Source organism: Malaclemys terrapin, chromosome 3 (assembly GCF_027887155.1).
Source record: "Malaclemys terrapin pileata isolate rMalTer1 chromosome 3, rMalTer1.hap1, whole genome shotgun sequence".
NCBI lineage: Eukaryota > Metazoa > Chordata > Testudines > Emydidae > Malaclemys > Malaclemys terrapin.
In genome coordinates this window covers 80,765,500-80,792,766 of record NC_071507.1, presented here as the reverse complement: position 1 = coordinate 80,792,766, position 27,267 = coordinate 80,765,500, and the positions used below count along the sequence as shown (strand labels likewise).

Below are 27,267 nucleotides of genomic sequence, written 5' to 3'. Positions count from 1 at the left end.
AGATGTTAGTTAAAATGATACGCTAGAGATTTTCCCTATTGAAAATGTAGATTGACACCCCCCCTACTTTCAGTAGACACACACACAAAGTATGGTTTATAGTGCACAATTCTGGTTTTGCTTGGACTTTTGCTTTTGAAGGCACTTTTCTAATGTGTGTTATGCTCTACAATCTTTGGAGAACACATTCAAGTAGAAGAGAGAACTACTAGGGAGCAGTCATGTTGACTCAGGCTTTTCTAATGACCTTGAAGAGATTTAAACAAACTTTAAATAGTCTTCTTAAACCTACATTTATGGTGGGGGAAAACATTTTCTAAAAGCCAGATTATAGGAAACATTCATTTATCACAAAGTGCTTGTCAGATGTGACTTGACCCCTGTATGCAGAAGATCACTTTTGCTGGGTAGATGAGAATCAGGACTTCATGCAGCAGCATAGCACACTCTAAATATGCATGTCAGGAAGCAAAGGATAGCTTTTGATTAATGCAGTGAACTGGCCACATCTTTTGGGAGCTAGCCAGTTAAATATTAGTTGCATCTGCAGCTCACTGCTGAAAAAACACGCTGGTGAGCATTAGAGATTTTACTTTAAAGAATTCTCATTTCACTTTTTCTGCTAGTTCACCGAAGGGCAGCAAAAAACAAACCAACTATGAAAAGGATTATTTATAGGTGTGCATTAAAGCAGCTTTACCCCATTGTAAATATATTACATTGGGCCGTGTCCACTTCTCAAATTAAATTATTCAGAGCAGAATATAAATGCTGACTATGCACATCTGAGACGTCCCATCTGTCTCCTTGATTATGCTATCATTAAACTTAGTTTCCCCATTCTTAACTTTACTGAAGAATGTTTGCTGAAGTTGGCTTAGCTGAGGAGAGGGAGAGATGCATCTGTGTAGATGGTTAATGAACCTACTTCCAGTTGGATGGATGAAGGTTACAAGATGGTAAGTTTTTCAAGGTGGGGGCTGTCTCTTCTTATGTTGCATAGTGCCTTGTACAATAGGGCTTCAGTCTTCATTGGTTCCTCTTGGCACTGCTGTTATACAAATAAAGAAAATGAATTTGGCTCCTTTGAAATAAGAATAAGAAAAATGTGTTTAGCTCCCTCCATCTCGTTTCCAGTGAACCTCATAATACAACATATTTAGTTAGTATGGAGTCATTCATACATCCTGTATTCCAATGTGTTTTACAGGAGTTAAATAGTAACTGAAGGGGGGATGATGGGACATAGCTGAAGGAGAAAAGAAAAGGGTTTTTATTTGAGATTTCAAAGAATAGAATCTTTGCTAAGCAGAGAGATACAGGAAGACTGTGCAGAAAGGAGGAGAGTCAGAGATCGTGAGATCACATGGAAAGGCAGAAGAAGCCAGTGCTAGAGGGAGCAGGGTGAGAGTAGAGAGAAAGCCCTCGAGGTAGGATGCAGCATATCCATAGAGACTTGTAATAAGGAGGGAAATTTTGGTCTGAATCTTGGAAAGAATCTGGAATTCTGGGTGAGGCAAAGTCACTAAAGAAAGGTCCAGTACAAGAATAGCAGGAAAGATACACTGCAGGAGGTGGAAAAATATTTGAGCATCACGTATTCATCTGTGCCAGATTCTGCTGTAGAATGTGGCCCAAATAGCTCTCTGCTTGTGAATGTGGGTGCAACTCCCCTGACTTCAATGGTGTTTTTCCTATTTATGCCATCAGAGAAATTGGCCTATTTGACTTATGAACCCTAAAATTATTTCAGAGTGTAGAATATTGATAGGAAATAATTTTGCATTCACTTTTGGATAAATTCTCTTCAATATTTTCCTGGGTGTGTGTGTTATATAATAAATAATACAGTAATAGGACTCAGAATTGCAGAATGATGGTGAATGCATCTGTTGAGATATCAGAGGAAATGTCTATAGGATGATCTACAAGATTTTATGTTTAGCATAATCCACAGCTTTATTTAGCAAAGGTTCAGTATCTTCTAGATCTTATGAAATCCAAAGATGTGCTTCTGAAGGTTTTATTGGGCCTAAAGCAGATTTCTCTCCATCCATCATTGCTAATAGTGTTGATTTCAGTGCAAGACAACCTTGCTGATCTTAAAATGTAATGCAATTTAACTCTTTTCCCTTCTCCCACTTTGCATTATTCATGTTCCAGTTCAGCAGCAAAATGCTCATTACTTAAACTGGGTAGAAGAACCATATTTTCTGCTCTTAAAATGACAAGCGTATTTAATACACAAAAGTCAGTAAACACTGCAGATTAAGGACTCTTCTTCACAATATATCTGTAGCCTTTTGCATAGGAGAAGCATGTTTATCCCAGACTGATCTCTTGCATGTGACCAAATGATCCCCCCCCTCCCCCACCTCATTCACTTCAAAAGGAGGTGGTCATTTAAAGGTAGTGGGTGAGCAGCTCTGGGAAGTACCTCCTCTCTCTGAACACTACAGGAACAGTGAGAAACAGCAATGCCCTGTCAATGTGCCTCAAACTTGAACTATAGGGACCACCTGGTGGTGTGAGAGGGTGGTCTTTCCATATGCATTCAGCTCTCTGCCAAGACTAATGAGGATACTAATCACTGATTAGCTTAGTTAGTCTGTATAGACTTAGCTCACAGAAAGTACTTGCCTAGGTGGCACAAAATTGAAAAGCTGGAGGCTTCACTCAGTTGAAACTTTTCCTTCCATGCTCAACATCTCACCAAATTCAGTAGGAACACAATGAATCCTGCACAAATATGGATTCCCCAGTAGAGAAGTGTGAAGCACACTTCAAAGGAATGTTAAGAATGGGTATAACCGGATTCCCCGAGAAGACCTATTGTAATGTCTGTCCTTCCTGCATTCAGAAACCAGTGAGTATGTGGTGATTGCTGAAATATTGTTCGGGACCCTTGGCACAGGGCATCAAAGCCAACTAATAGACATTCCATTGTACTCTTATATTCTATTTCTTCTGTGGTTAACTTGTTCCTCTTTTAGTATTGTCAAAGCAGAACACATTAAAATAGAGAACAGCTGTGCTCCAAAGGTAGGTGCAAGGACAAGTCAAATAATAGTTGTCCCATTCATCTGTCATTTTACTTTCTTGTGGCATGGCATTCTTCTCAGGGAGAGCATCCTTGCCAAGACAAATCTATCATTCCCATTTCATATTTCTTAAAGGACAGGGTGTAAGCTCCACTTTCTCTCCCCTCACCCAACATGACCTGCCTGGTTATACAGTTTGATCTTCTGTGTGGGTGGGAGGGGAACAAGCTTAAGGTGGCTGCTTAGCATATCTTGTGACAGTAGTGGTGTCTCTGCCAGCTTCCTAAGGAGAAGACCAGGAAAACTGCAGGCACATGTTAATAGTGTATTAATTAAAGCATTCTTCCAACTCCTGGCTTTCCACATCTCCTTCCTCAGATGTGGCATAGAATTTCACATGATTTGTATTGACTTAATTTAGCAAAACTATGTTCATTCCTGTATCTTATTTGATAGTTGAATAGAAATTGCTTTCATTCACCAGTAATAAAAAGCCGTAGCTGATCAGTTCATAGCTACAGGGTGAGGAGTGGGGAGAGAGCAGCCATGCATACTTTGGGCAACCCTGTGACCTAGGAATTGCTTGTACAGGCTATACCCTGAAGACAAGCATAGAAGTTGCTGTGGTTTGAAAATCAGAGAAGGAGCAGGAGATGACTCTAGCCTAGAACTGGAGGGATGAGTAGTGCACTATGGAGTTGATCTTCACTCATGTAAAGAACCTCTCAGACACACTTCATGTTTTCAGGCCAAGCAGAAGAGGACTTGCACAATTCCTAGTCAATGTGCAATACTCTTAATGTGGAGGCACAGCAGGAGAGTTCCTGACAAGATAGAAAATGCGATCTCAGCAGGGCCGTCCTGAGACATTGCGGTGTCCTATGCAGTCCCCCCCTGAGCGGGGGCTGGTATCCCCAGGCCTCCGCAGGGGGTGTGTGTGCACCCAAGGTCTATGGGGGGCAGGAGCAGGCTTGGTGGGCAGGGTGGAAACTGCATCCCAAGTGTGAAAAATCGGGATGGGGTGGGGGATAATAGGAGCCTATATAAGAGCCCCAAATATCAGGACAGTCCCTATAAAATCGGGACATCTGGTCACCCTAATGAGCCGACAAAATGGAGTGGGTTGGGGCCAGGTTGCTCAACTTCCTGCTGCCCGGTGATTGCAGGGCAGGCCTGACCCTGCACTCACGGGGCGGCGGGAAGTGGAGTGACCTGGCCCCAGCCCGCTCGGCTCTGCTCCCCTGGCTCCCAGCCTTGGGACTTGGGGGGGCAGAGGGGAACAGCCCCCCAGCACTCACCAGTGGTGTGGTTGGGAGCCAGCGGAGCGGGCTGGGGCTGAGTTGCTCCACTTCCCGCTGCCCTGTGAGTGTGGGGTTGGGCCTGACCCCTGCTGCAGTCCCCGGGACGTAGCTCAGGGAAAGTGATGGAGTGAGGGCGGGGCTGGGGCGGAGCAGGGGTAGGAAGAGGAGGGACAGAGCAGGGGTGGGGGCAGCTTTCCTGGCGGGCACAGCTGGCTCAGGGGATCGGGCTGGCCACTGGAGCAGCACACAGCTGCGTAGGGCCTGGTGCCCTATGCAGCTGCGTGGTTTGCGTATGGGAAGGACGGCCCTGGATCTCAGTTAGGGAAAGTGAATTCTTTCAGCCTTTTAGACTGTTTGTACTGCAGAAGGGGACTGTATAAGCTCTGTAAGTTCACTGAGGCACTCTGTGAGGATGGAAAATCATGTCAGACAGGAATACACCAGAGATGTTGAAGCAAAGAATACTGTATATGGCCTTACTTGGAAAAAAAAAAAAGTTACGCATTGAACAGGAAGATTTGGTATAAAAGATTATTATGTTATGATGTTTCTTGTGAAGCAAAAGCAGACAGGACTTAACAGCTGGCTGTTGTAAGAGGGATTGATCTCTATTGCATAGGGCACAGAGGCAGATGGATACCAAGTAGATTAAATTAAAGAAAGACAAATTTAAAATACTGATTTGTCTTTCAGAGAGAGTTAAGGGCCAAAAGGGATCACCTGATCATCTAGTCTGACATCCTGCATATCACAGGCTGCTAACCCCCACCCTTTACTGTGCACAATAACCTGCATTAGGCAGAAGTGTTACAGCCCTAATGGGGCTTTAATTATTATGTGCCACAGACAAACAATAGGAGGGACTGTGATGCACCAATGTCTGGGGCCCCTTCAATTGCACGGAATTGTTTTAGTGAGGTGTACTCAGATGATCCTAGTAAGCAACCCGCACTTTGTGCTGCACAGGAAGACGGGGGAAAAAAACCTGCTAGGTTTCTGCCAATCTGACCCGGGGCAAAAATTCCTTCCTGCCTGAGAAAATGACAGTCAGTATAACTCTGAGCATGTGAGCAAGACATAGCAGCCAAGCATTTGAAAGAGACTTTTGTGTATTGCCTCTGAGGACTGGCTGTCCCTCTCTTGTGTTCCATCTGCAGTCGTAGCCATCTCTGTTTCAAAGAAAGGAATGTGGCTGGAACAAAGTACACTAGGAGCAGGAGTGGGAATCCTTCCTAACCCCTAAACGTGACTGGCTGAAGCATTAGCTTTAGGAACATAAGTTGTAGGGTCAGAAGGTACCTCTTGAGTCACTGAGCACAGCCCCCTGTCACTGGAAGCAAACCTGTAAAATTATCCCACTCATACATTTATGAAGCTCTTTTAGAGTTTACCTGTGGAAAGTCACTGTTGCAGAAAGTCAAATCAAATACTACTATTGTATTTTTTAAAAGTGCTGGCTAACTTTCTGACCACGAACAACTCTTGTAGCTGTGCAAACTAGGGCCCACGTTCAGCAAGACACTTAAAGCATCTGTGGCGCTTTGAGAATGTTATTAGTCCCACTGATGTAAATGACAGGTTTCAGAGTAGCAGCCGTGTTAGTCTGTATCCGCAAAAAGAACAGGAGTACTTGTGGCACCTTAGAGACTAACAAATTTATTAGAGCATAAGCTTTCGTGGACTAAAGTGGGCTGTAGTCCACGAAAGCTTATGCTCTAATAAATTTGTTAGTCTCTAAGGTGCCACAAGTACTCCTGTTCTTTTTACTGATGTAAATGGAACTTTTCAGATGCAGATAGTTACCCACATACTTAAGGCCTTGCTGAGTTAGGCCCTAGATGAGATAATCAAGTCTTATGTCGGTATAAACTGACTTTCTGTAATGGTGATTCCAGATGCACCACTTTTTCCATGTATACCTTTGTGTAAATGGCTAGATGCATTGGGGAATGTGGGGATCAGAAGCCGGATCACTTCCTTCTGCTGTTACATACTGGCCACTGCTAGAACCAGGATGCCAGACTACATAAATTAGTAATCTTATTTGGCTTGTCTAATTTTACTTTCCCAGGCTCAGAACCCTTTCCCAGTGACAATGTGGTATGGTTTTTGTTTGTTTGTTTTTTTGCATATTCAGTTTCCTCAGTATAACACACAGTTCACTAGGGCTGAAAGAGAAGACATCTAAACTGCTCCAGAAGGAAGGATGCTGTTCCTTAAGGCTTGAAATTAAGTTCTGCAGGGCCATTATCAATAGAATTATTTTTATGTTGAATCAAAACAAAAGATTCAGATGAGCTGAGCCTGGAAAACCAGCGGGGTTTCAGACCCAATACTGTTGAATATGTTGTATGGTTTTGGATAAATCCCAAATCAAACTTTCAGTGTTGTTGCCACGTCTCCCAGTTGTTTCTGGGTTGCTGGACTGTTTGTCACTTGATAGGCTCACTAAAGAAAACCAAACAAACCCAAGTTCTCCATTAATTCAGTAGCATGGTTGATTTCTACACATATACCTATTTGTCTTATTTGCAAGATCAAGGTATAACAAATCTTATCCTTTGGGAAGCAACAAATGCAATGCCTTGGGGCTGTATGCATTTGGGATCTGCCTTCTCATTCCCTGTGCCTTACTCCCCTGAGTTGGGGTTATTGAGGAAGAGATAGTGACCAGTAGCAACACTGATGGTGCGAACTTGCACATGATTTAAGTTCTTCCTTTTAGGCTGTAAAGGGAGAAAGAAGGTCTCTCTCAAAGCTCTCTCATGATTCCCCCTGGCTAACTGGAACAGCAGTGATGACAGGCTCTAGAGTGAGCCACATCCTGCTTTCTCCATCTGACAGTAGATGGGTATGCATGAGAGTAATAAGGAATGACCCTCTTCCAAGACAAAATCTGCTCCAGCTTATTTCTACATCACTGGGAACCGACTCGCTGTCTGGTGTCATCTTTAGTAATAATTAAGGCTAAGATTTTGTCACGGGTATTTTTAGTATAAGTCAGGGACAGGTCACAGGCATTAAACAAAAAATCATGGAAGCCCATGACCTGTCCCTGACTTATATTAAAAATATCCCCAACAAAATGGGGAGGGAGGAGGGTCCTGCACCCACAGCTGCTGGGGCTCCGGGGTTCCCCCTGCCACCTGTGGTGGCTGGGAGTTGCAGGGTCCCCGCATGGCAGCGGAGAGGTCGGAGGTTTCCCCCACAGCCCGCTGCAGCTAGGCAGCTGCTGGAGTGGTTTCCCCCCCCCCCCCCGCCACGCCCAGTGCCTGGGAGCTCTGGGTGACTCCTACCCCCAGCAGGGGCTGGGAGTTGTGGGGTCCCCCTGCTGCCCAGCAGCTGGGGGCTGCAGGGCTGCCAGCTGGGAGCTCCAGCCCCACTGCCTTGGGGCCGAAGTGGAAAATGTCATGGAGGTCTCTGGAAATCATGGATTCCATGACCTCTATGACATAATCGTAGCTTTAGTAACAATCTAAGACCGGGATTCTCAAACTTTTAAGCATTGTCAGTTGCTTGAAAAGAACTACTAATCCTTCCCACACTGATGACACACCACCTGTGCAGCAGCAATTGTTCTTGCTTGCATCAGAGAAGACAGCATTGAAAGGAGGGATAGCTCAGTGGTTTGAGCATTGGCCTGCTAAACCTAGGGTTGTGAGTTCAATCCTTGAGAGGGCCATCTAGGGCAAAAATCTGGGGATTGGTCCTGCTTTGAGCAGGGGGTTGGACTAGATGACCTCCTGAGGTCCCTTCCAACCCTGATATTCTATGAAGATGGAAAAATTACATGGTGTTGCTGCTTGGTTAGATTGCCATCTGTGCTGTCTATTTGCTTTCCCTGCCTGTAGGCCGCTCCTGATGCCTGCATTGCTAAAATCCCTTCAGCTTGCTTTGTGGTTTCATCCTGTCTTCTCATGCGTTTGCTGCCTTTTCAGTGTGGGCGACATCCGCAAACTGACCATGGCTGAATTTATATTCGAGAAATACTTGACAAAGAAAGGCATGAAGCTGCTATTGCAAAGTATTGGTGTTTTTGTTTTTTTGCAGGGGAGGAGTTGAGAAAAGTAGATACCCTAAAAGAATTATGTAGTGGCCTATAATTAGCAGGAAATAGTGTTACTGTGTTTCTGGTAGCTTGTGCTTCCCATTTCTGTTTGTATCCGCCTGTTGCCTTTCACCAGATATTTAGACTGTAATCTCTTCATTGTGTGTACAGAGCTTAGCACAATGAGGCCTCAGTGCATTACTGCAGAAGAAATAATAACTATGACAAAAGTGTCTCTGTGGACCAAAATGCTCCACAGACCCCCAATGTAACAGACACCAATGCAAGAACATTTTATATAACAGATACATTCTGTGGTGAGAGTGTCCCAAAGGGATTTTGTGTCATTGTTATTATATTGGTCTTTATTGCTTTTTGAAATCAATGGAGCTACCCAGATTTACACCATCAGAAGGTCTGGCCTGGTATCTCTAAAAGTACTGGTTGCATAGCCAAGCCTTCTATTTATTTCTCTGTTCTGCTCCCCTAACAGACTCTTCCTCTGTGTTGCATTTAGAGGCGGGCTGAAGCCACAGCATTCAGATTGGAAACGCCTCAGGGCTCATGGCTGCTAACTTGAGGTTTTAGTTTGGTTCATTAAACTGGTAAAGGCTCATTTGCAAGATTCAGATCCCGGTTTGGATTTTTTACTCTGCCTTTTTGGTGGGTTCAGATCTGGGATCGTGGCTGTATCTGTACTGCTGCATTTTCTAAATGTAGTACACAGATTCTGCATTTTAAGGTAAAATGCAAGCATTGGAGAAGCAGTGTGATTCCAGACTGTAGTGTTTGCTGTACCATGCTATTCAGTCTATATAACTTTTGCTCCCCTGGATTGGGAACAGCGAAGAAGTCATGTGCGCAGCCTCTGGAAAGTGTCTCTCTTAAATGCTCAGTAGATTTGTAGATTACAAGGCTGGAAGAGATTGCTCTTATCTGGTCTGACCTCAAAGTAGATGTCTTTCTATTCCATTAGGGCAAAATTCCCTTGTATAGAGGGCCAGTATAAGGCTTATGTGCCCCTTACTGTTGTCAACTCTTGCAATTTTTATCACAAGTCTTGTGAAAATTTAGGTGGGGTTTTTTCTTAATGCCCCAGTGCTCAGATTCAAGTGATTACATCAGAATCCCAGTTTTCATTTAAAAACAGTAAGCTTTTAGCCTTCATGTTTTCAGATAAATGTTTGAAAATGACCCATGGGCACCCTACATTCTCAAATCAGAGTACAAATAAAAAGCAGCCCAAATCTAATTTTTATTTCATGATTTTTAAGCCAATATCAAGACTTTGGGGGCCCTGACTCAGCATTTTATGACTGCTTAGGGGACTGGCCACCATACTCTTTAGACCCACGTAAGCCTCCAAAATAGGGCTTAAGTGATGCATAGGCCCCATGCTAGTGAATTTCACCTCTCATGACAATTGCTGAGAGGCTCTTCCAAAAGAATGGTGGCTCCAAAATGAACCAGTGAAGTGGTGTGAAAGTGGTGGTGGGGTATGGGGGAAGATAGGCATTTCCAGAGTTGCATAGGGAAAGCAGACTACTCACAAACCTCTGGAGAGGAAGATGCAAACCATTTCACTGATTTTTGAACTTTGTATCCACTAACCTGATAGAGCAGTTTGCTTTTGAGGACAGACTGTGAGTCCAAAATAGTGTGCAATAAAGCATTTTTGTGTCATGAAACCAGTAGCAGGCAATGAGGGATTTTTAGGCATATAAATAATGAATATGAAATAAATCCTTGAAGCTGCTAGTGCTGCTGCCTAGACTGGACCAGCACTGAATTCTCCATTAGTATTTTTTTAAGGACCAGACTGTGTGCCTTTTTAATCAATGAAAGAAATCTTAGTTTAACAATAAAAAGTTCCTTTTAGACATCTGAATGTAGTCACCTACATTAAGGGGAAGGATCTGATAGCATTTTGTGGGTATATATATTGAAATTGTGGGATACAGACTGAACGTGCCTTTTGACTTATTGATAGCTCTTTTTTCCCACATCTACCTTTTTGAAAGATTGGTACAAAGGGAGACAGTTGGATATTGACCTGAAATGGGCTGACTTCAAGCAGTGGATCACCAATTGCTCTAATACATCATTTTTTCCTAAGATAAAAAAGACAAAGACAGGAATCCATTTCTTTTATGTTGAGACTGGCTGGTGAAGGAAAAACTCCTAAGCACAACATTTTTGATCTGGAATGGGGCATGAAGCAAGAACACCAAAATTGTACTAACCTTTACTTCAAAGTTATCTGTATCCACTGTCTTCTTTTAATCAGTGCTATGACTTTTTCCTATACTGTCTGACTGTGCTACGGTATTTAGTTTGTTGTCTAATAGCACTTAGCTTCTTAGAATGCTCCAGACTTGCTTCCAGATGAATGCTTATATTTTATACTTACTAATATAACTTCTATTGGGGGGGTGATAGCAGTACCTGTTAACGTTGCCTGACACTTCCCATTATAATACCCTACTTTCAGTTGCTTATAACTTTTCTTATACTTTAACTGTTTGGGCTGAAATTTTCCATGTCAGATGTCTGCCTCAGGGTTGGGGTTTTTTGTTTGGGCTTTTTATATTTCAGCTAAAACAATTCAGCCATTTCCGAGAATGAGGGTAGGGAAAAAGACATTGTTTTGTCCATATGAAAATAGTGGTGACCTTTTTCTTTGAAAAGCACTAGCTCCCCTCCCCCATGCTTTGGTGCAAAGGCTTTAAATTTGGCTGGGGAGTGGCCTTTTTGTTAGGGATGTGCCTTTTGCTGTCCTTGTGAAAATCCACCCATTTGTTTTGGCCAAGTTATAAGCCACTGAAAAATTGCAGCTCACACCTGCTCTGTAAAGACTGCTTGGATTTTATCAGCTAAATACCCTGAATATTCTGCACTGGGCATGTTCCAGCCTGGGGCTGAGCAGGGCGTGCTCTGCAATGAAGCTCTGGGCACCTGAACTGAGAGCGGGGAGCCAGTCTCTCCTGTGCTCTCAGTGACTTCTCTGCTGGGCCCAGGCAGTGTAGAGGAGGAAAAAGTAGTATGTAATTACAGACTGTATCATAATGCATATACTCAAGGAGGCCAAATTGTGACCTTAATTCTGGCATTTCCAAACTTTTGAGTGCCTGACTTTATTAAGATTGCAATCCTCTTTTAACACTTTTTTTATGTAAAATTAGATATAAAATTATCCTAATCTTTAATTCCTATGGTCTTCCCTGTACATCCTGTCTCTTCTCTGTCTGTCTTATTTAGACTGTAAGGTCTTTGGGGCAGAGACTGTGAATTTTTGTTTCACACAAATGCTTGTTTCACACACTGATTCTTAAATAAGAGAAATTACCACATATGTGGAGGAGATGCCCATATGATAAATGCACTTTATCATGCACCTTTGATCTGGTGCTGGGTGAGTCGTGAACGGGTTTTTAAAAAAATATGTAGGGATACAAAGAAGTATTTAATCAGCATCTAAATTTGAGTTGTATGGATAATCCTATCCCAAATGTCTCTGCAGAGGTAGAAAGATCATTAAAAATAAAAATAAAAAAAAAATCCTGGGGCTACAGAAGAGAGGGAAGACAAGTGAAAGAGGATACCCAGCCTACAGAGAAACCAATTACGTGTAATTAAGATGACTAAGCCAAGAATTTGGACCATGATTTCTGAGTAGTACTCATCTCTTCGGGCTGGGTCTTCTAGTCACTCTTACTTTTCTTTCTGGCTTTTTCCCCCTGACCTGCTCTACACAACCTCCTTCAGAGTCATAAAATTATAGTCCCTGAGAGAGGAAGAGGGGAGCAAAAATAAGTGAGCACCAGTATTTCTCCAAGCAGTGCTGGTGTTTGTTACTTTCCTTTCTTTCTCCTTCACTTGTGGAGCTGGTTGATTCTGTCACTCTGCATCTTGTGTAGTCACTTACACCGGTGGAAAGCAGGTGTGAAAAGCTACCAGCTACTAGTGTTTTACACCCACTTTCCTTCACTGTGCACTGGTGTAACTTGCTACACAAGGTGCCGAGTAACAGTGAATTGGGCCCTGCCTTACTCTGTACTCCAGCAGGAAACAGTTCAAGCTGTGCTTCTCCTGGTCTAGCTGACCCTGATAGTGGGATTCTGTGGTGTGAATCTTGAACTGGTAAATCTAGTCAGCAGCTGCCATTAAATCCCCTGACAGGCTTTGTGGTTTTACGATCACATTCTAGTATTTAAAATGCTTTTCTCTTCCCTGTTTCTTTATGGAAAAAACCCACCCAAACAAAAAAAGAAACTGACTACTACACAAGAGAAACAGTGAAAATGATTATAAACCAAGTGCTGTCTAATGCGCATAGTGAACAAAATGAGACAGTTTGGGTTCTTATGATCTCATCACTCTAGGTCTGAGTGCCTTGTAAAAAGTAAAGAGTTTATCCTCAACACTGTGAGGTAGGGAAGTACGATTAGCATCCCCACTTTATAGGCACAGAGACATAGGCCCCAATCCAGCAAAGCATTCAAGTAGGTGCTTAATTTTAGGGTACAAGTAGTCCCATTCACGTGCTTAAAGTTAAGCATGTGCTTTACTGGATCAGGGCTTAAGTGACTTGCCCAAGGTCAGAAGGAGGTCTGTGGCATTGCCAACAATTTAACCTGGATCTCCTGAGTAGTACATCAGAATCTTAGCCATGAGTTTGTCCTTCCTCTCTCAAAAAAAAAAACAGGATTTTTTTTTTCTCTAAGAGGTTATTTGCAACAATAGCAGGTTTAAAAAAAAAAAAGTTCAGGCAGATGTGATATTTTTTTCTAAGTTGATGGTGTCCTTTTAAGCAAATGAAATAGAAATACATGAGAGTGTAAGTGATGCTATTATTACTGCTAACGATGCCTGGAAATGTGATATCAAGGGAGATTAATCCATTACTCAAGAGAAAAGGGGAAAAAAAAATACTGAAGAAGAAATTGAACTTAGGCTCCCGTGCATGTATTTTGGAGTTTCCTGCTAATCAGCATGAATCAATCAAAACTGGAAAGACAATTAAAGTAAACATGTCAGGCCAAACTAATAATCACAAAGGAAAACAGATCCATTTTGTCAAGGAGGGGAAGTTCTTGCTCAATCCACGTCTGTTTCTGGGAACAATCACGCTGAAAGCTTCTTACTGAAGCAAAACATAGAATTGCAAAATGACTCACTCGGTATTGCCAACCCCTTGTGTTCAAAAATCCTGTGTAGGACCAAAAAATGTCATGAGATGTAAAAACCAGGATAAACCACATTCTATTTTTGCCCACTGTCTGGTTTGAAATTTTAAGCAAGCCCTGTCTCTCCAATTTGTGTACTATGTTTAGTTGAAAAGTCAACCATAAGTGTGCAAACACAAATGCAGACATCCCCGGGCTCCACTTCCAGGATATGTCTACACTGCAGCCAGGGGATGTGATTTCCAGCTTGTGGAGACCATCTTACACATGACAATGCATTAGCTCAAATCACAGCTAAAAATAATGTAGCTGCAGTGGCTCAGACTGACTGAGTACAGTCTTGTCCAAGGGGAGGTCTACAGTAGAAGCACGACATCAGCGGAGCTGAACCGATGCAGCTGTACTGCTGTAGCACGTCTGGTGAAGACGCTCAATGCTGACAGGAGAGCGCTCTCCCGTCAGCATGATTACTCCACCTCTGCAAGAGGCAGTGTGGACAGTGCTTAGGTTGCTGTAACTTGCGTCGCTCAGGGAGGTGTCTTTTTAACACCCTTGAGTGACGTAAGTTAGATTGATGTAAGTGGTAATGTAGACTTGCCTCAAGATCCTAGGCATGTACTCAGGTGGCTAGCCTGAGCCATTGTGGCTACACTGCTCTTTTTAGCACGCTGGTTCAATCAAAGCTAGCACATGTAAATCTACATAAGCTGGAAATTACACCTCCCAGCTGCAGTGTAGACATACCCACAGTCACCAAACTCCTGAGATGTAGGAGCCATCACTGTCTCTCTCCTTATGCATTTGTGTGAGTAAAATGTTCATGGAAACTGAATATGGAAGGGGCACAGGCTTGACCAGCACAAATTTAAGTGAAATACTCATGGACATCTGTTTGGGTTATTGTCCCAGTTCTAATATTTGCATTTTTATAGGCATCACCTTTGATATTTTTTAAAGGTGTAAAGTAACACCTTTCAGTAGAAGGTGGGGGTACAAATGGAGAAGTTGATATTTCAAGATCTACAGCTGTAAGGAAAATCTGTAGAGAAAATTCATGCTTGCTGAAGAACATGACTGAGAGATAATGGATTACTTAAGCTTGAGATGAGTAAACAAGATGCACTGATGTGATAAAGCATGTCATAAGAACCGCAGGGAAGAGTGCATCTCCCTGACCCCACCCTGGAAATATTCTAGTTTCTTAAATTTGGGACTGGCTGATACCAGACTGCGAAGACCATGGCGTTGGTCCTGCCCAGGAGCGCAATGTTGTCACTTCCCACTAAACATCATGGGAGCAGGGGTATTCAGACCTGAAAGGATACATGTAAACCATTGTTGGTGTGACATGGGAAATGCTACCTATTAACAAGGAGGGAACCACATCCAAGATGTGTGAACAAGCTGTTGGCATTGAGGTGAGGCACTTACTTTTTATTTTTGTTGACTATTATCCAATTTAAAAAAAAAATCATTGGCAGGAAGTTAGAGAACTGTTGTTTAACCAGGAAATTTCTTTGTGAACATTCCACTAAGCAACTGAAAGAAAGGAGGGGAAGGCACAAAGACACAAATCTCAGCTATCCTATAAGAAGAGGGTTAGCGGGCTAGTTCCACCAGGCATAAAAGCAGGACAGTCCCTGTGAAGCTTTGTATTCTTTTATATTGATTTACCATGACTTCCCTGCCAGGCTATTCCTGCACACATTGACTTGAGCTGGGGGAAGTTTAACAAGGGTAGGGAAGCTTGGGTCTCTGGCTACTTTCAATTCTATGATCAAAAGATATTTAAAACCACTTCAAAAAAAGGAAAGGCAGCTCCGAGGGGGGAAAAGCAAGGATTCATCACTGGGAACCAAGGGGGCACCGCATCTCCATTATCCTTGCTGGAACAGCAACAACATATTCTGCTGTTACTTCCAGGGGACAGGCATTTGAGACCTTGGACTTCTCTGATAGATGGGAACTGACTTGATGAAGGAAGTGTCACATTGAGAGGGTGGAAGGGGCGTTCACCATCGTTTGTTCTAAAATTCTGAGAAGATCTACAGTAGTTCATATATGCTGGTAACAAGGAAAGGAACTTTTTTACACCGTGGGAGTAATAATTCACCTGCTTACATAAACCTAAGCTGTTTGTTTTAAATGGGAAAAATTCTAAAATGAGTTTGATGCTCTAAGACAGAGTGAAGATGTAGCAGAGAAAATAATCTTGCAGATGAGAAAATCATTCTTTTAAGTAAAAACAACAAGGAGGCCGAAGAAGTGAGGTTTTTTTACCCACGAAAGCTTGTGCCCAAATAAATTTGTTAGTCTTTAAGGTGCCACTGGACTCCTTGTTGTTTTTCTGGCTACAGACTAACACAGCTACCTCCTGATACTATTCTTTTAAGTGGCACTAAAAACCAAAATTCAAAAGACTGGACAAAACTCAATTGAGATCTGCAGTTTATCAACATCAGTTGTCACTCCTCTGTCATAGGATGTTTTATTGGACTAAACTACTGAAACACATACATTTTTTTTTCCCCTCATCCACTTCCACAAGTAGCTCCTACTATGTTTTTTTTTTTAAAGCCATCAAAATTACATTAAATATTTCATAACTAATGTCTTCTTTAGTATTGTATGTGGAGTGCAGTTGGTTTACTTGTGGTACAGTCGGCTGTATACTCCATTGTGGGAAAAGCAGAGAGGGGTGAAACCTTTTATCTTACCATGCAGTATAATGTAGACTTTGAAACAGAAAATAATGGGGATATTTCCTAATTTGTTTTCTCTTTCAATTATGGAGCTCAGCCACAGGCAGTTCATGACTTCTTCTGCTTTGTGTGTTGTGTGTGTATCTTTCTGCTGGTTGTTTGACACAAACCCCCAATCTTCAGAAAACTGGCATATTTAAGTAGGCGCGCGCACACACACTCTCTCATATTGTGGACATAAGGGGGAGTTGGTACCTTGCATTGTTTTTGAGCTGCTGTAAACAAAGATCAGAGATGAGATCTAGGGCCTAGATCCTCGAAGGTTTTTAGTTGCCTAAACTTCCGTTGAGTCAATGGGAGTTAGGCTCTAGTCTTCAAGGGTATTTAGGCACCTAAGTCCATATTCCCTGTGGTTTGCACAGGAGAGCCTTTCTCCGACTGGTCACTGGATGTTAGTCACTTAGCACAAATTGGGTTTACCATCCATTTATCTGAGAGTAAACATTTGATTCAAAGCAAGAACCATGGAAGCAGCAGTTTCAAGATTAATTGACTCTTACTAGTAGAAGGGTAAGTTGCCTGTACTCCCCATCACTCAAATAACACTTAAGGGGATGATGCTTACTAGAGAATGGAGGCTTCCAAGAAGGTGTGGCAGCCTTTGCAAAATGCAGTGTTGGGGAAGGGAGAAAGGGGATAGAGAATAGAGGGGATGAGAAAGCAAGGAATCGAAAAATCTAGGGAAGACAAGTCTGGGAGTGGATAAGAACCAGGCAGTAGAAGAAGAGAAAAGTGAGGAAGGTGGATGACTAAAAGAGGAAGAAAGAGGCAAATCCTATTATCATTCATTTGGGAAAAGGATAAACTGAAACCCTGATGAAAATGGGACTTGCCTCCACTCATGCAGGAAGTCAGTAGCAGAGTAAAATACCACCAGTGGCTCAAACTCCCAGTCCCCTGCTCTGCATATTTGCATTCATTGCTGTTCAGGCAGTTCCAAAGAAAGCATCAGCTGATTTCATTCACCACCCAAGAGAAAGACATTGCTTGCTTTCTAGGTGGTGATCAGAATTTGCATGGTGTAATATCTCCTAAACCTAAAACTTCCAGGATATTTACTTCACGCTGAGTAAATATGCTTTTCTAAAGTATAGCCTGAGATTGTAAACAAGCCTTAACAAAGAAGAAATCTTAAAAATTTTCCCTTAAGACACCCAAACTGTAAATACAATTAAAAAAACAAACGCCACCACACCATTTTCATGATTAAGGTGAACATTTTACTTTCACAAAAGTTCAGGACATTCAAATCAGTATTTTTGCTGTGAATACCAGATTCAGAACCTTGAATCTGAAATTTCAATATTTTTGTGTAATTAAAAATTTCATCTTAACATTCCATTAATGTTGTCCCTGACCCTTATATAATTTTGAGAGATGGAGTCCAAGTCACGAAATTTTAATCCAAATTTCTCCAAAGTTTAACTCAACTCAATAGAGAGACAGACACCAGTTATAAAGTTCAGGTGTGAATCAAGAGGTGAATTTCTGCAGAATTCAGATCTAGAGGTTCAGTTTGGGTGCATCCCTAGTAAAGATGAAAAGTATATCTGTGTAAGTGTGTCCTCTCCTGAGTAATAACAAAGGGAAAACTGGAAAAAACACAATGGATACTTACCAGTTGTAAGAGAAAGATGCAGCCAGTAAGTGCTGACCTTCTGTCACACATGTTTCCATCTGCAGATGCCCTACACCTGTGGGTATAGAGAAGGAAATTACTATTAATTACTAGCCTCACTAAGGATCAGGGTTCCCTTTTGTGCTAGGCACTGTCCAAACACATGGAATTTCCACTCTGAATATTTTACAATAAAAGACTTACTAATCTAAATGTGTCTAACTGCTGATACAACACATGCCATCTTACCCTCACAGGCCAAAGGAAATGAAGCTTTGGGTTTCAGCGTGTTTATAGGGGCAAAAAAGATGTGTGCCATGCTCTTGGCTCTACTGCCTTAAGCCTCTTAAATGCCCTCTCTCCTTCCTACTGGGAGATGGTCACTGAATTAAGCACTTTAAGGAGTTCCCTCAAATCTCTCATTTTAATGTGCCTATTTCATGAAGCGCTTGGAAATCTCTAGTACAGTAGTTCTCAGCCAGGAGTACACATACCCCTGGGGGTACTCGGAGGTCTTCCAGGGGGTACTCAGCTCACCTAGATATTTCCCTAGTTTTACAACAGGTTACATAAAAAGCACTAGCCAAGTCAGTACAAACTAACATTTCACAGACAAGGATTTGTTTATACTGCTCTGTATACTATACATTGAAATGTAAGTACAATATTTATATTCCAATTGATTTATTTTATAAATATATGGAAGGAAGCAGTTTTTCAGTAACAGCATGCTGTGACATTTGTCTGTGTGGTTTTTTTTTTGTGTGTGTGTAAGCAAGTAGTTTTTAAGTGAGGGGTAATTTGGGGGTACACAAGACAAATCAGACTCCTGAAAGGGGTACAGTAGTCTGGAAAGGTTGAGAGCCACTGCTTTGGTACATACGTTATTTCTGTAACTACTACAACACTCATAATGAGGGATGTGTATTGCTTCCTTCTTTTACAAGCTGCTGGACATTGCTGTTTCTGCTATTGTGAATCCAAAAGGAGCGTAGGGAGCTTCAAACAATGTGGGTTTGGGGCCTTACTTGGTCACCGTGTTGGCAGTCTACGCAGAGAAGGAAAACATTGACTGGACATGGAATTTGAATCTCAGTTGACATGATCTGTCTGAGGCCGAGTTGGGACATGTCGGCAGGGCAGCGTGGCGAAACTTGCCCTGGTGCTGCCTATCCTGTGCTTCTTGGCACTCCAGAATTGTCAGTCCTGAGCCCTTCACCAGCACTGTAGTCAAACATTCAAGGGGATGTTTCTTGCTGTTGCATAAACTGCATGTTTTGTGAGTGACATGATTTCCTTTTCCAATCTCAGCAATGTAGCATAATTGAAATTGGGTGGGAGGGAGCGGATGGTGGGTCTAAAATGACAAGCCATCCCTCATAAGAGAGGTCATTGAGGGTACTGTAAGATTTCCACTCCTCATGAGCTTGTCGCCATGGCCCAGCCCCCTCTCTGATGGCCCTGTGACAGCTTTGCAGTGCAGCCGCAGACTCTTGACAGAAGCGCCATGACAGGTGCTGATCAGTTATGCCTCCTGCACGCAGTCACTGGAAAGAGGTTGCAGAGGTGGTGTTCTGTTGCTGAGAGAATCGGATGCTATTTCTAGACACGGCTCTGTCTTCACCCTATGGTTTGACAATGATTTGTGTTTTCCACTCTCTGTGCAATTGCAACTCCCAAAAAGCCTCCCCCCAGGAATGTGACTGCGGTAAACATGCACACTTCGCCATGGATTTACCATGTGCATGCCAAAAGTGTAGGCTGCAGCTCACTGGGTGCAGCAGTGCCTCTGCACTGATAATTGCACCTCTTGTACATTTAAAAAAATCATTGAAGAAAGGCTGTTTCTTCTTATTGAGGAATGATTAATTTAGCATTTAGCAGACTTAGTGGAAAGACTAAGCAGTCAGCTGTGCAGGACTCACTGTGCATTCCATGTGGTAAAAGGATTAAGAATGTTTACATGCATGGTATATAGGAGGGATTGGCAAACCTGTTTGACCACTCCAGGATTGTGAGTTCAGAAGTTCAAACAACCCACATGGCTGGGTTTGTGTTCTGTGAAAGAGAGAATGGGAAAAGCAACAGAGAGGTAGAAAATCCAATGGGAAGAATAGGGCAAAAATACAGCAGAGAGCGTACCCAATGAAAAATGCATCTAGAGATTGGGGAGGAGAAAAGGAGCAGGGACAGGGAGAATACGCACACGTTCACAGAGTACATAAAAAGAACAGGAGTACTTGTGGCACCTTAGAGCCTAACAAATTTATTGGAGCATAAGCTTTCATGAACTACAGCCCACTTCTTCGGATGCTGTAGTCCACGAAAGCTTATGCTCTAATAAATTTGTTAGCCTCTAAGGTGCCACAAGTACTCCTGTTCTTTTTGCGGATATAGACTAACACGGCTGCTACTCTGAAACAGAGTACATAGAGCAGGCTTTGCAGGTGCAACAGGGTGGGGTTACCTGGGCCAAGAGCTGCTCCTTAACCCTTTCATCTCCATTGTGGGGTTCGTTTATCTGATTGCAGAGATGATTACTTTTCTTTCCCTAACAGAGAGCGCGCACACACGCTTCTCTTTAGCTAGACAAATATCTTTGACTTGATTCCCCTGTAGGAAAAATCATGGATTTAGAACTACAGAAAATCTCATGACCTTAAACTAGTTTGAGAGGCTCACAGCAGAGATGGTTCAGTCGTCAGCTGAGGATGCCAGAGGTTCAAGCATTGGGTGAATGTATTTTATACTTATGAGCTCTCAAGAGAAGAGAGAGCCCTATAATGTCTCCGCCCTCCCCCCCCCCGTAGGCAACCTTCAAGTTCCAAGAGAAGCTTCATCCTCTGATTTCTGTGCCAGGTTTGGAATTTCCTCAGTTTTACTACACAGTAGCAAAATCCAGTGTTTGGGGGATGTTTGGAACTGAGCTTTTGATTCAGGTCCTCATCTAGTTCTAACACATGATGGTGCTTGCACTGCTCCAAATCTGTCTCTCGCTATTGTGAAAGTCTCACATCCCACCCCACATCAGAGCATGTAAAATTGAAAGGGAGCGCTGACAGGTACTTTGGAGATCTGAGGCTTGGTCTACACTACAGAGTTAGGTTGACGTAAGGCAGCTTATGTCAACCTAATTATGTCACTGTCTACACTACAATGCTGCTTCTGCCAAAGTAAGTGGCCCGCTACACTGCTGTAATAACTCCATCTCCATGAGAGGCACAGCACTTATGTCAGTGTAGATAGGGCGACACAGTGTCTGGTGTAAACACTGCGTTACTTACATTGGCTGTTGGCTGTCAGTCCTGAATGGGGCTGACAGCTCACCTTCCCTTCCTCCCTCCTTCCCCGTCAGCTGGGTGCTGGGCTCACAGCTGGGCCCCACTTGCCCTGACGCTGACAGTTTGAATGCCAGGCTCACAGCAGTGTTCCCCCTCGTAGCTGTCAGCCAGGCACTGGGGCTCATTGCTGGAGCCCACCTGCCCTGGGGTGACAACCTGAGCTGTGAGCTGAGCTCAAATTTCACAGCACAGGAACCTACCTGCAGTGAAATTGACATTCTTGTCAGTTTCACAACTCCAGCTGTAAGCCCCCAGCAGAGACAATAGCAGCTTTGAAACACACAATGTCAATTTCACTGCTGGTGGGCTCCCTACTGTGAAACTGAGCTCCATGCTGGGCTCACAGCTAAGGCTGTCACCCCAGGTCTGGAAGCTGTGAGCCCCGCGCAGCTGTCAGTACCCCCACACTCCAGCTGTCAGTGCCGCACTTCAGACCGTGCAAGAGCTCCTGATGAGGACGTGCACGACGGCAGAAGGAAGGTAGTGTGGACACCAATAGCCAACTTAATTACTACAGTGGCTGTAGGTCAACCTAACTGAAGTCAAATTAATTTTGTAGTGTAGACAAGCCCTAAGTCTGGCTAACTAGTATTGTTGCTTAAAAAGATAGAAACCCCAGTTCTAGTTAAAACACTGCTGAGCTGTCTGGATTTTCAATTGATTTTACTCCAGGTGATTTGCATTGAGTTTTTTAAAAATCAATTTGTGAACAAAGCCCCATGCAATTCCCTCATGAGATTAACTCACAGCAATAGGTCCTGTGGCACGTGTGTTTTGCATGTAAATGTAGGCGTTAACCTCAAAGCTTTCAGCATCTCATTACATGGGTCACTCCCTCATTGACTTTTATTTATGAATGACAAATTAAATGTCCTGGTCCATGGCATGGAAAACAGTGTGCCATTTCCCTTCTTCACACATAACTCTCCTTTGTAAGCAGGGTCCTAATAATGAGCTGGGAATGGCTGATTGGGTGGATTCTTTAATAGTTACAGAGTATTAGTAAGTGACAGGTTTGTAATGATTCTGGTGAATGATGAGCTGTAGAATTGAATATATTGCTTCTTGGTTCATATTTTTCCCAGGAATAACAAGCCTGTAGGTACTTCATGTCAGTAAGTGCTCACAGATTAGATCCTTCCCATAAGGGGATATTTCCAATCCAAAGCAGTATATGCTGGGGATTTAGCTGTGAGTCCCCTTAATCGTAATGGGAGTGACGCTGCTATAAATACCTCTGTGCTGCTTTGAAGATTTATGCCACATAAACCTACACACATCAGGCTGTAGGTGCAGCTGTGGAACAGCTTTGTTTATGGTCTGTTGAAAGCAGTAGTAGAGCTACTGTATGAAGTTAACCTTTCGAAAGTTGCCCCTAACCTGTTAGGTACATTCAGATAGATTACGGTATGTCCGCTGGACTGCCAGATGCAGCAGATGTGTCCTGATATTGGAGTGCAGTGGGGTGTTAATAAAAAAAAATGCAGCAGTACAAAAAGGTGAAATGGAACATCAGTTAAAAAATAAAGCTGAAGCTTAGTTGACAAGGAGTATATTTTCCTAGTCCTGTATCCAAATGATTGATAAATGCACAAAGTACAGTATAAGATGTAAGCTGACACACATAGTATTGGTTTTAATGTCAGCCGTGCTTCCTTAAGCTTTGTTTGTATAATGTTACCCATAAATCCTTGTGCATAGGTGGTGGGAGGATAGATCCTGTTTGGGTGCTGATAATATTGATTGGCAGCTCTCCCACTAGAAATAAGCTATACATATAATTAAAGACATCAGCGTTATCAGCTGTGGGCTTTTTGTTCCTTCCAACTCACTGGTCACAGCATGAAGGTTTTGTTTGTTTTTAAAATGGTAAACACAAGGAAATATATTTAATTAAATGTTTAGGTTCTGGCTTAAATCCACAAAAGAAAATAGTTATATGAAAGACTGCCACAGAGCACCTTTATCCCCATCCCTCATGCTAAGACCATTTGGTGGCATATAGCTTAACACACAACCTATGACAACCTTTTGACTGAGAGCCAAAGCTATTACCCTCAGCAGCCCAGTCTTGTTCCCATTGACTTCATTGGGTGCAGCAGCAGACCATAGATGGATATTTGTTGGCCATCTGAAGGGAGCTGGCGTTCTAAGTCTAGGTCTTAGTGAGGCCAGGCAAGGAATGGGCAGCGTGGAGGCTCAATGGTGAGTTGGGGAAGTTGCTTTTACCATTACCTGTGGGATTAAATAGGGCTCACACACACATTCAGTAAAGAGAAAAATTAGCCTTGTGAGCTACATAGTAGGGGTCTGATTCTCCACTTACCTATGCCAGGTTTACAGTTTAGACTTCAGTAGAATCCTAGAATATCAGGGTTGGAAGGGACCTTAGGAGGTCATCTAGTCCAACCCCCTGTGCAAACCAGGACCAATCCCCAGACAGATTCTTCCCTAAATGGCCCCCTCAAGGATTAAAGTCACAACCCTGGGTTTAGCAGGCCAAGGCTCAAACCACTGAGCTATCTCTCCCCTATTTTATACTGCCATAAGTGAGAAGAGAATCAGGTCCTAATATCTGGCAAAGAACCAGAATTCATTGTAGTAAGTCATTTAATCTAACACATCCTAGATTATTTCATTTTGCTGTAGAGGTAAGAGGCTGAAATGTAGCCATCTTTAGAACTGAACCAATGCTGTCCATACCTTCGTGCAATGTTATCTTTCAGGGGGAGCTAGAGAATCTAAACATGCAGTTTTGCATTCAGCTTTAACCCACAATAACCAGCTCTAAATTCTTTTTATGGGTAGTACTCAGGATGCCATGTATGGATCACTTTATTGCTAGCGCTACAAAGGAAACAATCAGGTTTAATGCTGGGGCGAAGGGGGGCAATTCACTGGAATATGCTCTGAACAGTTCTTTATGATGCCATTACAGATGCGGAATGGAAGCATTGTGTCAGAGAGCCATTTACTTTTGGAGTTTTAGCAGATGCAGTCAAGTCATATTTCACTAAGTAGTTTGAAACAAACTTAAAACCAAAAGTATATTGTGGCAGGGCAGGATGGGAACTGCAAGGATATAAAATAAGAATTTCCAGGGGAAGTTTTACCAGTTCAATAGAACTACATGAATTTATGCCAGCTGAGGATCTGGCTCCATGTCTAAAAACCAAACCGATTTGGACACCCTGCTGCTTAGTCTCGAGAGAATGGGAGAAACCTCTGAAATACAGTAGAGTGAAATGCAGCAGAAGAAATAAACCCTCTTTAGTGTTTATAATCTATAGTCACGCAAATTAAATTTCCCATTACCTGATAATGTAAGAGTTACAAATGGATGAATGGACTCATGTGAACTCCTCCCAAAGTACACAGAACAGGGTGGGTTGGAAAACTGAATTTCTGTTCCACAGGAAATTCTGACATTTCAAAGTTTGTTTCTGTGCTATATGAGAACATGAAACCTATTATGTAAGAGCCCAAATAGGGATTTGTTCTTGTCTTTACAAATCACACGGTCTTCTGTCAAACACCAGCATAATGGATGAAAAGTTATTTAAGCTTCAGAGGTGGAGAGGGTTTGGGATCCTATCAGTGCCTAGCAATATACTGTGACAGGGTGCTAGTTGTAACACCCTGGTCACTGAAGTTGCTGGAGCCCAGAGAAGGATGCAGGCTTACTTGGAATCAATCAACCTGTTACTGGTGGGATTGGATTACTGACACTTGGTGGCAGTTTTTGAGGTAATTGGCTTTGTCAAGGTTCCTTCCCCACTCTGAACTTTAGAGTACAGATGTAGGGATCTGCATGAAAACCTCTAAGCTTCTCTAGCAGCTTAGATCTGCTTTTTGCTGCCACCACTCCCAATGTGCTAAATCCCTTCCCTGGGTAGCCTTGAGAGACTCTTCCACCAATTCTCTGGTGAACACTGATCCAAAACCCTTTGGATCTTAAAACAAGGAGGAATTAATCATTTTCCCCCCACCAATTCCTAGTGAGTCCAGATCAATCCCCTTGGATCTTAGAACAAGGAGGAATTAATCATTCCCCCCCTCCCTTCCCTTTCCCCCCACCAATTCCTAGTGAGTCCAGATCAATCCCCTTGGATCTTAGAACAAGGAGGAATTAATCATTCCCCCCCTCCCTTCCCTTTCCCCCCACCAATTCCTAGTGAGTCCAGATCAATCCCCTTGGATCTTAGAACAAGGAGGAATTAATCATTCCCCCCCTCCCTTCCCTTTCCCCCCACCAATTCCTAGTGAGTCCAGATCAATCCCCTTGGATCTTAGAACAAGGAGGAATTAATCATTCCCCCCCTCCCTTCCCTTTCCCCCCACCAATTCCTAGTGAGTCCAGATCAATCCCCTTGGATCTTAGAACAAGGAGGAATTAATCATTCCCCCCCTCCCTTCCCTTTCCCCCCACCAATTCCTAGTGAGTCCAGATCAATCCCCTTGGATCTTAGAACAAGGAAAAAATCAATCAATCAGGTTTTTAAAAAGAAGGCTTTTAATTAAAGAAAGAAAGGTAAAAATCATCTCTGTAAAATCAGGATGGAAAATAACTTTACAGGGTAACCCCCTCTAACCTTAGGTTCAAAGTTACAGTAAACAAAGATAAACACTCTAGCAAAAGGTTTATTTATAAGTTGAGAAAACAAAGATAAAACTAACGTGCCTTGCCTGGCTGTTTACTTACAAGTTTGAAATATGAGAGACTTGTTCAGAAAGATTTGGAGAGCATGGATTGATGTCTGGTCCCTCTCAGTCCCAAGAGCGAACAACCACCAAAACAAAGAGCACAAACAAAAGCCTCCCCCAAGATGTTAAAGTATCTTGTCCCCTTATTGGTCCTTTGGGTCAGGTGTCAGCCAGGTTACCTGAGCTTCTTAACCCTTTACAGGTAAAAGGATTTTGGTGTCTCTGGCCAGGAGGGATTATAGTATGGTACCCAGGAGGGCTCTTACCCTTTCCTTTATAGTTATGACAGGCTTTTTAATGGGAGGAACAGGAAGTAAAGGGGAAGGAAAGAAGGTCTGTGAAAGGCTTCTTCTGCTATACACCCATGTTATGGCCTGTCCTGGTTTGAAACAGGGTTGAAGGTGCATGTGGTGTGTTTGTAAGCACTGCTTACACTTCGGGTAGCTGAAGAAGTGCCCTGTGACACGTACCTTATGAAATCTTTTGCTCTCAGTCTATAAACTCTGTTGGTGAGTTATTAATGGTGGGAAGGTAATTATAACTGGGGGAATGATGTCAAATAGTGATTTTGCATGTATGAAATTCATTAGGCTAGTCTAAGCTCATGCTCTCAGATTGCTTTCCTGGCCTTCTTAACTAAGTAAATAGAGAAATAGTAATTTATTCAACAACAAAAAATGTGAAATTCCAATGAATTATCTGCTGAAAGTCATTTGCCTGTCAGTGCTGGGGGACTGATCATTGAGGCCCCAGTTCTGTACTGAGCCCCAGTGAAGCACCTGCACATGCTGAGTGGGGCTCCATGCAGATGCAGGGAACCATGTCTGCTATTCTCATTTGTAAGATCAGGGCCTAAATTGTTTCTTTTTTGTATTTGTTTTCCTAAGCCTCCTAGGATGCTTTACTATTTTTACTATTTGGTAGGCAGCTGCAGTAAGCATTATTAAAGCCAGAACTCACTCTTTAGTGCACATAGTACACCTCTACCCTGATATAACGCGACCCGATATAACACGAATTCGGATATAACGCAGTAAAAGCCGTGCTCCGGGGGGGGGGCTGCGTGCTCTGGCGGATCAAGGCAAGTTCGATATAACACGGTTTCACCTATAACGCGGTAAGATTTTTTGCCTCCCGAGGACAGCGTTATATCAGGGTAGAGAGGTGTATAAGGGCTAGGGTCTCATATTTACTCCTGAATCAGGTCTCCAGTGTAGCTTTCTCTGCCTTTGCTTTCTCACTGTCTTCATGTCTGATTCTGCCCCT

At 42.8% G+C, this 27,267-nt stretch overlaps 1 protein-coding gene and 1 long non-coding RNA gene across 2 annotated transcripts in view; one reads left to right on the top strand and one right to left on the bottom strand.

Annotated features, from left to right (window-relative positions):
- PGBD5 (piggyBac transposable element derived 5) overlaps positions 1-27,267 on the top strand; it is a 94,545-nt gene that overhangs the window by 8,350 nt on the left and 58,928 nt on the right. The window lies entirely within an intron of this gene.
- LOC128834147 (uncharacterized) lies at positions 304-26,057 on the bottom strand. Its single transcript, XR_008444395.1, has 3 exons — positions 26,000-26,057; positions 17,957-18,032; positions 304-1,051 (listed from the first exon to the last, which is right to left on the bottom strand). It is a non-coding gene; the product is annotated as an uncharacterized LOC128834147 (long non-coding RNA).